We start from the raw sequence: 10,508 nt of genomic DNA, 5'->3' as shown, positions 1-10,508 counted from the left end.
CTTATCCACAACAAAATCTATATTTCTTCCCTTTTTCCACATTGCTCCATCATCTGCAAACAATGCTACCCCAACTGAATTTTGTATATCCTTAAAAACATCATCAATCATTATTGAAAATAATAGTGGACTGATAATGCTCCCTTGTGAGACACCATTTTCCACACTGTAGCTCTTACTTAGTTCCCCATTTATTTTTACTTGAATTGTTCTGTCTGACAAAAACCCTTTTATCCACTGGAACATTCTTCCCTTTATTTCCAATAGTCTTAACTTAATCAGCATACCATCTTTCCACAACATATCATATGCCTTTTCAATATCAAAAAACACTGCCACTACAGATTCATTATTCACCTGAGCCTTCCTTATTGTATCTTCCAGGTATACAATGGGATCCATGGTACCTCTACCTTTCCTGAATCCACTTTGATAATGTTGCATTAATCCTTTATGTTCCATCCAATATGTAAGCCTGTCATTTATCATCCTCTCCATAGTTTTCCCCATCTGAGACGTTAACGCAATAGGCCTATAGTTATTCGCTACATGAGGATCTTTCCCAGGTTTCCTAATAGGAATGATTATAGATTCCTTCCAGGTTCTAGGAATACACCTATTCATCCATATTTTATTATACATACTCAACAACACATCCTTCCCCTTATCACTTAAGTTCTCCAACATGGAATAACAGATTTTATCTGGCCCTGGAGAGGACTTACCTAATTTCTTCAATGCCTTATTAAGTTCAGTCTTTGTAAATAATACATCCAATACCCCTCCTTCACTAACCTCATTGTCAAACACATAATGATATTTTTTAACTGTTTCTCCTCTACCTATCTTTTCTTCATGCTGTAAATTTCCTGTGCTATGCACTTTGGCTAATATTTTTGCCATAACCTCTGCTTTTTCCTTACTACTAGTGATAGTTTTTTGCCCCTCAATCAGCATTGGATAACCATATTCCCTTCCACTCCCTTTCATTCTTTTAATCATGTTCCAAATTCTCTCCAATGGAGTAGTACGACCAATAGAATCACAGAACTGTTTCCAGTAATCTTTTTTTCCTTGCCTTATTGTTTTCCTGACTACTGCCTGAGATTTTTTATATTGAACTAAATTCTGAAAATTATGTGTTTTCTTTAACTCTTTAAATGCTCTATTTCTATCTTTTATGACTTCCTTACATTCTTTCGACCACCATGGTACTATTCTATTTAATGTCTTAGGCTTAGTCTTTGGAATAGACACTCCTGCTGCAACAATTATCCCACTGCTAACTTCACAACATAATTTCTCGATATAATTATTATCAATAGATATCAATAATTCATCACTAGCTTCTCTATACTTATCCCAATCTGCTTTATTCAAAATCCATCTCTCTTCTCTTACTCCATGTTCCTTTCTTAATTCCACTCCTATCTTAATTCTAATAGGATAGTGATCACTCCCTACTGTATTGTCCCTCAATACCTCCCAAATACATTTAACTGCAACTGTTTTTGTGACAATAGTAAGATCTATTGCTGTCTCTATACCCCTTGCCACATCTATCCTGGTACCAGAACCATCATTCAGACATACCAACTCTTTCTCTTCCATAAAGTCTTCAATTACATTTCCATTAACCCCATCCCTCTCTCCCCATAATGAACTATGTGCATTGAAATCCCCACACCAAACAATTTTCCCTGTCAAATCCTTCCAAATGTCCTCCAGATGCCTCATCTCTATTTGCCTGCATGGATTATAAAAGTTTATAATAGTCACCTTATCCTTACTCGACCTTATTTCTGTAACTATGTACTCCATGTCATTTCCTGTCTTTATCTCTCTATACTGAAACCCGCTTTGTATAAAAATTACAACTCTTCCTCCTTTACCTATTTCCCTATCCCTTCTTATAGAATTATACCCCTTTATTACAAAATCCAGCCTTGGCACTAGCCATGTTTCCTGTACAAAAATAATATTAGGTTTTTCTTTGAAACTGTCAACATATTTCTTAAATTCTTGACCGTTAGCAATTAAACTCCTAGCATTCCACTGGAGTATAATTAAAACCATTATGTATCCCCACCCCATGGCTGAGACTGTTGTACTTCATCATTAAGAATATCTCTTACTCTTTCCCAAGGCATTCCCTTTGCATCCAAGTATTTTTCGGCAGCCTTAACAATTATTTTAATTCTTTCAGTTCCACTACTGGTCTGTGCCGAACAATTGATTATCTCAGCCATGAAGAGCACAAAATCACCTTTACTCACAATCAATTACTCTTCTTTCAATTTATCACACTTTGCACATTCCCCTACAACTTTAGTCCTAGTCTTTATTGTCTCTACCGGCACACTTTTTGGGACTTTCTTAGTTGCCTCCGCAAAGGAAATACCTTGAACTACTTTAACTCGCTGTACCTTCTGCATTCTTTTGTTAGTCTCACAACCACCATATGCTGCACTATGTTCTCCTCCACAATTACAACATTTTGGTTTGGCCCCCTCTTCACATTTTCCATATTCGTGTTCACCACTGCATTTGCTACATCTTTGTTTACCCTTGCATATCGCAGCTACATGCCCATATCTTTTGCCCATAGCATTTAAAACACCTCAGCGGTGGGGGTATGTACACCCTGACATCATAACTCATGTAGCCAATGAAGACTCTTTCTAGAAGTTTCTCTTCCTCAAAAGTTAGCAAGACTGAAAGACTGTCACATATATTTCCTTGCCATCTTGTTTTTAGTCGTTTTGCTTCCCTGACTTTAACGTTGTTTATTCCTTCTTTCACTGAATCCACTGACTCACTTAGAGGAATCCCAGAGATTACACCCCTCACAAACTTCTTATCAAATGCCATTGAACACTTCACTCTCTGTCCATTTAGTGTATTTATCTTTATTGCTTTCTGTTGTTGTTCCACATTTCGACATATCACCAGTAAAGAACCATTTCTCAATTTTTTAGCACTCCTTACCTCCCCAATATCTTTGTGTAGCACTTTGGTTAGTAGGATTGGACCATTTATCAAAAGTAGTCCCCTCTTGCAACAGTTTGATAAATACCTTAAACTCATCTTCACTCCTTTTCACCGTATTTGTTCCCTTATCGCTATCACTATCAGTCGTCTTATCCCTGTCATTATTTTTCCGTTTTTTTTAACTACTTTCCACCCTTCCACACTCCCGCGTCCAACATCCATCTCCCCAACTTCACTTCCTGATCCGTCATTACCTAACTCCTGACCATTCACAGCCCAGTTGTTGCCTGAAGGTCACTGCCAACAGACACACGTCTTTGCTCCTTTCCTCCAGAAGCACTCATCGTCTTGCCTGCTCTGCTCTCTTCCGACGCCATCCACTACGGTGTATTCAGAAATAACCATAGATATAAAACAACTTTAATGTTTTAGTTTTACTGAAGTAAAAATAGCGATGCCACATGTCCCAGGTACTGAAGTCATTAGCACAGATCATCAGGCAAAAGCACAGATGTAATGCTATTATTAATCATATTATAATATAATAACTGATATCCAAACATAAAATCAGATATGAAATGTTGTTGGTGGAGCTGACTTTAACCACTTTTCCAGCCCAAAGCAGTGCATCGTGCTTTATAAGCTCATCATATGTTTTATCAGTAAAACCATGCCAAATAAATGTAGTGGGGTAGAATTATGTTGTTATTAGTTTATTGTTCTAGTTGGTTTTGCAATCCTTTAAACTTCACAACTATCCAGGTCAACCGTGCAAACCCACTGACTATTATAATGATATATAATTATAATAATGATATAAGTCCTGTTGACATCATTCCTGATTGAAGTATCTTAGACTAGAATGTAAATGCCATAAATAATCCTAGTAGCCCAATTACTTTTTGAAATATATAAAGACATATTTAGCATCACCTCATTAAATTCCCCGAATGAAGCAGTTATGGTGATGATGAGTCATCTGAGAGCATGTCGGAGCCTGAGTGACGTGGTCCATCTGTTAGCAGCAGACTGTATGGTCAGGACCTTCTAACTTATTTGGTGGAAAACAGCTCCATCTTCTTGCAGCGGGCCTCATGTCTAAATCAGTCCCCAGTTATTAAACTGGATTCATCATCACTTGGAGCCATGTGGTTTCCACCTGTGTTGAAAGGCTGGTTATGTCTACTGTAAGTTTTGTCATTAGTTGCTGTATAAAGATCACAAAATGCTGATAGTATGTCCTGAACTTGAGTGGCAGCACAGCGTGCAGCCAGCCCAGAGGAAGCCATTCTGAAGCTGACAGCTTGTCTTGGCTTTGTAGTGATGTTAACCTGTATGTTGATTTCCATGTCCTCTTGTATGACTTACATGTTTACTTAATTAGCTTTCTATCTATCTGAGAAGTCATCCATCCAAGGTTCGGCCACTCAAATGTTACCCATCACGCAGTACTACTGAAAATACTTACCGTTTTTAATTTCAAGGTACAATAGATTAACTTCTTTTTGCAGTCTGAATATCTCTAGCTAACTTAAAATGAATCACACAACTGCTATTATTTTTCCTATGGGCTGGCCTTCAGATTTGTCTTTGTTAAGTAATCATTAGAAACCACCATCACCATAATAATTAAATAAATATATCTCTAAGATAGATAGATGGATAGATAGATACTTTATTAATCCTGAAGGAAATTAAGGTGTCCAATAGCTTATACACATACACACACATAGGCACACAGACATATGACATCCACGTACGCATATACTACAAAAATACAAAGGAAGATATCAATAGTGTGCCCTTACAGTAAAGTTAGATTGTAGCAAAAAAATGCAGAAACGTGCAATGGTAACAAGAAAGTTTCAATGCAAGTTCTCTATCTACTCAAGTACAACAGGCTACACAATATATAAAAAATAGAATAATCATTACTTAACTATACATAGACACTAATGAAAGACTTGAGGACATTTTTACGTTAAAGTTGAAAAGTGACCATATAGGCAAAAAGAACATGGTGGTGTATTGACCATACAGGCAAGCTAGTAAAATCAAATGGGCAGGTGGCTAATAGAGCCAGTAAGGGTGGCCAACAGCGGCAATCAGTCCAGTCCAGGGTAGTTTATATGTATGCATAAAGGGACCCGGATGAAGGCATGGTACAAAGGGCAGTGTGCAGAGCAGACTTAAACACTTCAGTCAATCACACTCCTCCCCTTCTGTGTAGCATTGAAGAGCCCAGTGGCCCTAGGGACAAAGGACCTACGCAGCCTGTCTGTTTTGCAAGACAGAGACAGGAGCCTACCACTGAACATGCTGTTCTGCTTGGATAAAGTGGTGTGCAGGGGGTGGCAGTCATTGTCCATTATAGAGAGCAGTCTGTTCAGGGTCCTCTTATCTGCAACTGATGTCAGTAACTCCAGCTCCATACATACTGTAAAGACACTTTTGAAGTTTTAAAGTTGGTTAATCCTCTGGTAACTTTCTAAAGTACCAAGTATCCTACTCTCAGTACCCACTGCAACTGTTTATGGAGGACACAAATGGTTACCTTCAGGCATCATATTACAGAAAAAAAAGATTTGGAGAATGTGATCCAGTCTTTGGTGCAATATAAGGTTCACAAGGTTGAATACATTGTCTACAACATTTCATAATATTATAATGAAGAAGAATAAAGAAATGTGCTGCTGGATGAATCAATTCAGGGTTTATTTTATCTTTAGCCCTTTAGTGTTCAGTCACACTGCCCCACTACTTAGTGGAAAGCATTGCTTGCTAATGGATACTGTACATGATTTTGTAAATTGGGACGCTACCGAGCATCTTCTGGAAAATGTCGTTGAGCTAGTAGCTCATTCCCAACATTGTTAGTTGCTACAGGCAGTATTGGTTTCTCAACGCTTTGCTGGAGAGGAGGTTGATGATACAGGGAATTTGTGGGCTTTAGAATCAGTCACAATGTCTGTTGACAATAACTTCAGGATAGATAACTCTTGTGTCCCGTACATACAATTTAACAACATTGAAATGTATGTTTGATGCTTTCATATGTCAACAGTTTGACTAACGTTAGCTTGGAGAGCTAGTCTACCTGTTGGGCCACAGACTAAAGAAAATGACACCACCCAAACCAGCAGTCAGTCCGACCGGCGGGGACATGTTGCTGTTCCTAACGCTAGATTTGGTTCAAGAGACCAAGCTAGCCAAGCTACACAGGACAGGAAATAAGACAGCAGAGACCTCCGTGTTTAACTATGTATCTTTAAACGTTACAGTTACGGCTGAAAATGACAACAGGAATAAACAAGTTTGCTGATTTCACATATCTCTCCATTTCAGATTAACCGCCATGTGTCTACAGGAAGTGATTTTGTGTCAGGGGGATTCGGTCTATAAAAACCAAAGCAATGAGCTGAAAGACCCTAAAAAGATAGAGATGAGGGACACTGCAGAATTCTCTGTGGGTCTGTTACTGTAAGTGACCTCTTTCACATTGCATGTAGTAATTTCTTTTCAAATAAATGCTGATCTCAGCAGTTTACAGTCAATGGATTACAGAACGTTAGCTACTATGCAGGGTGAGAAAGTTATGAATAAACAGGAGATAGCAGCAGCATTTTGACAGGAAGATAATCAGAAAGGCAAACCTGCATTTCAACATTTACTTATGGCGTCTGGATCAACAGTGAATTATATTTGACTAAGCTCTTTGCAGAGTCTGCTTCCTCGCTCACCTAGCCTTGTTGTGCCTCGTAAATAAATGCTCCTTGGTTCGATTAATGGACAGAGCCAAGTATTGACATGTAATGGTGGACGACAGGCTTGAGTCAGGATCCTGGGAGAAATTACAGTAATGCAGTCAACTTGACAGTGATGCTATTGCTCCTCAGAGGCAGACAAAGAGACAGAGTGGGAATAAGAGAGCAAACATAAAGGTGTTTATGATCCAGCGGTGACTTGGGGCCCTGAGTATTTCCTGTATATATGTCCCTTGGGTAGATATGATTCATTTACATTGAGAAGGCTGCATAATTCCAGCTGAACCTTGAAACCTGAAACATCAGCGTCTAGCACCTCTCCTGACACCCACGCATCACCATTTGTGTATCCCGTAATCCATAGCGGAGACCAACACATACAGCACGGGCTGTCTGCAGGGCCATAAATTCTGGCTCAGCTTATTGAGTGGAGAGGATTTCAGGGCATGTTGCGTGCAGTCGCCTCCTGCTGTGGCAGACTTGCACTGTAATCCCTGTTTGCAAGGTCATGAGATATTTTAATATCCACTGGTCCCAGCCAGATTCTGTGCTCATCTTTATTAAAGCCGTCCACACCTGTTCTAGTGCAAACAATTGGGTGTAAATGTTTCCCAAGGGAAGGGAAGGCATCACTTTTACACACCCACATGCTCTATATGTTTTCAGCAATGCAGCCCATGTGTGTTGTACAAGTTTGGAAATAGAGGGTAAATATAAATGGTAAATGGATTGTATTTATATAATGCTCAAATCACTTTACAACACATGCCAGCATTCATCCATTCACAAACACACACATCCTTACACTGATAGCAGAGGCCGCCATTCAAGATGCCAAACTGCTCATTAGTGGTTCGGAGTTCAGTGGTACCAAGAACCCCACGATTCCTACGACCACGTGCCTCCTTAACCATGCCACCCCAATATAGTGCATTGCTACAATATACTGTAGTTCACTGAGCAGATAAAATAGCATCTATTATTTATGCTCATCTATTTGTGATAAAAGAAAGGATGGATAACCAAACAGGCCAATCAGGAACTGCCCCAGAGTCCTCCTTTATTACCTGGTCTTGATTTGTCTTAAAGGTCATGTTGCTACAGTATGTTGGTTTTCCTGAGATACCTTTGCCTTCCCTCGCAGTACATTTTCAGCACATACATCGAGTTTGGCTGAGCTGTGTTAGGATATAATATTATAAATTATGTGTCAGCTACAGCCATTACAGTTATGATGCCCAAGGCTAGTGTAAGGGATTACAATTTGAGATTCAACAATAATTACATGAAAACATGTTGGGGGTTAGCTTGTTTGCTGTGTGCGAGTTAGCTGGATGGCTGATATCAGAGGTTCAGTCTGTGTTGAGTTGGTGTGCTAGCTTGGCACAGGGACTCAGGGTTGGGGAAGGCAGTTACCTTCTTCTAAAAGAAGAGGAATGGGACTCACCAAAGCTGTTATCCTGTTAACACTGGTTGGGACCCATTAGTTTTTAGTTGTTGTATCACAAACTTCCATATATTTTAACATTCAATTATCTGTTTTACAAAACAGATTAGACTAAAAATTATTACTCAACTATTATTGCCTATAGTTGATTATTTGGATGTTGTTTATCAGAACACAGCCACAATTAATCTTAAACCTTTGAATGTGATTTATAATAGTCTCTTCAGATTTGTTCTGAGGTGTCCATTTAGACCCCATCACTGTCAAATGTATCAGTCATCGAATCTTCTTTCATTAACTGCTAGACGTCAGTTTCACTGGTTGCAGTTTGTTCATAAATGTATTTTTTCAAACTACCCATCCTATCTGAAACAACACTTGATTTTATATCAATCCCCCTATAGTTTAAGAGATACTGACCACTTTTTTTCTTTGTACCACATATATCAAAAGAAATTGAGAGGAGAGCCTTTAAATTTAAAGACCCTTCTGACTGGAATGGTTTACCTAGGTCTTTTAGATCTATCTCCTCTTTTCATCAGTTTAAGATGGCTCTTCTTAATTATTTGCATACAAGCTGCAACTGTTTTTCTCATGCTTGATATTTTTATTTATTCATCTACTTATTTATTTATTTTTATTATGATTATTTATTTATTTATCTTTTGTATTTTCATTTTTTATTATTTTTATATATATTATTTTTGTGATTATTTTGTATTTTTATTTTTTATTTTTTTAAATGACCTTCACTGTTTATTGTCTAATATTTAATGGTTTAAATGGGGAGGATATGGGTGGTTTTGGTGTGAAGGAGAGCTTTGCTTTTGTTTGTTAGTATGTATGTATGTATGTCTGATGATGTATGTTTTTCTTGAGGTCTCCTCAAGTTGTTTTGTTAACTGTTTTGTCTAATTGTGAATGTATTGTATATGTTTGCTTTTAAGGACCGCCTTGAAAACGAGATGTTACATCTCAAGGGGTTATTCCTAATAAAGAATTTTCCAACATATGTTGGTGCTTGCTGAGCATTGAGGTGAAGCTAATCATATATTGTGTATATTGGTTACACACATGTCATGTCTACCCATTCTCACTCCGAACTCGTAAAATACAGACGTTTGGACAGTGGCTGTCAGTGGCTGTCAGCGTCTGAAGCGACGAAAAATTCTGCACAGGGAAGTTGGTTTGGGTGGCGGATGGGTCAAACTCAGGACTTTTCCCCAGGAGACCGGGGTTCGTGTCCTGCTTGTCACCTTTCATGGGAGTGAGAATCTGTTGGTAGTGTAGAAGCTTCAGCCACCGCCAGGCAGAGCAGCTAGCTGTAGCGAGCCAGCACAAAACATATTGTGAGGTGATGCAAAAGCAATTTATTATTATTAAACAAATGGACTGAGATGGCCATTTGGTCCCTTGTCTCTAAAGATCCCAGACATGCGTGTAACGCTGACATATTTTGAGAGACTTTTAGTCCACTATAGTTCAGAGACATATTTTATTATTGTCTCTACTATATTTAGCTGACACAGTTAGATGCATTTTACAAATATTTATTTATTCTGGCATTACTACCGATGTAAAGGATGTGAAGAAAGGCGCATGTCACCCTTCTTTTATGGTTTCAGGCTGATTTTCTATAATTTTTCTGTATATATATATACAGTATATCATACCTTGTTTTGACTTCTCCTCTTGTGCTATGATTACACTATACATTAGCCATTATGCTGTAATTGTCTCTTGTGGCCACAGTTGTTGTTGCTGTTCAGTAAAAGTTACTTTGTATTATAATGAAAAGAGCTTTTTACAGAAGAAAGAGCTACCGGAGGCTGTGTGGATGGTTCGTTGGGAAGACATCACCTGGATGTGAGCATTATTCATACAGCAGCTTCTTTGGTAAATGCTCAGTGAGTGGATGAGTTTACACTGATGCAGCAGCCAGCCTGCTGAGCAGTATATGAAGCAGTCAGTGATTCCATAATGAGGAGGCAGTAATGCTTCCTCTGGCAGGACAGGCCTCTGTTAATATACGAGGACCTGTCCTCTTTGTCTGTTTAAAGAGTGCAGACATTAAGGAGAGGCAAACACCTCTGGACATAAATATTCACACTATTCAGATCAACAGGCGAGAAGGAGTATTGTCAGAGCAGCCAGCGGAGTGAAATAGAGCCACGGCTTCTTTCAGAGGCTCTTTAATGGGTTCTTTGTGCTGACAACAAGGAAAACACATCTTCTTAATTGAAACACTATTATCACTTCAGGATGTGTTACCTAGACACACGTCTATATTTCAAATCAAGGCAGAG

Source organism: Perca flavescens, chromosome 5 (assembly GCF_004354835.1).
Source record: "Perca flavescens isolate YP-PL-M2 chromosome 5, PFLA_1.0, whole genome shotgun sequence".
Classification (NCBI taxonomy): Eukaryota; Metazoa; Chordata; class Actinopteri; order Perciformes; family Percidae; genus Perca; species Perca flavescens.
The sequence above is the reverse complement of the archived record's forward strand: the minus strand, read 5'-3'. Positions refer to the sequence as shown.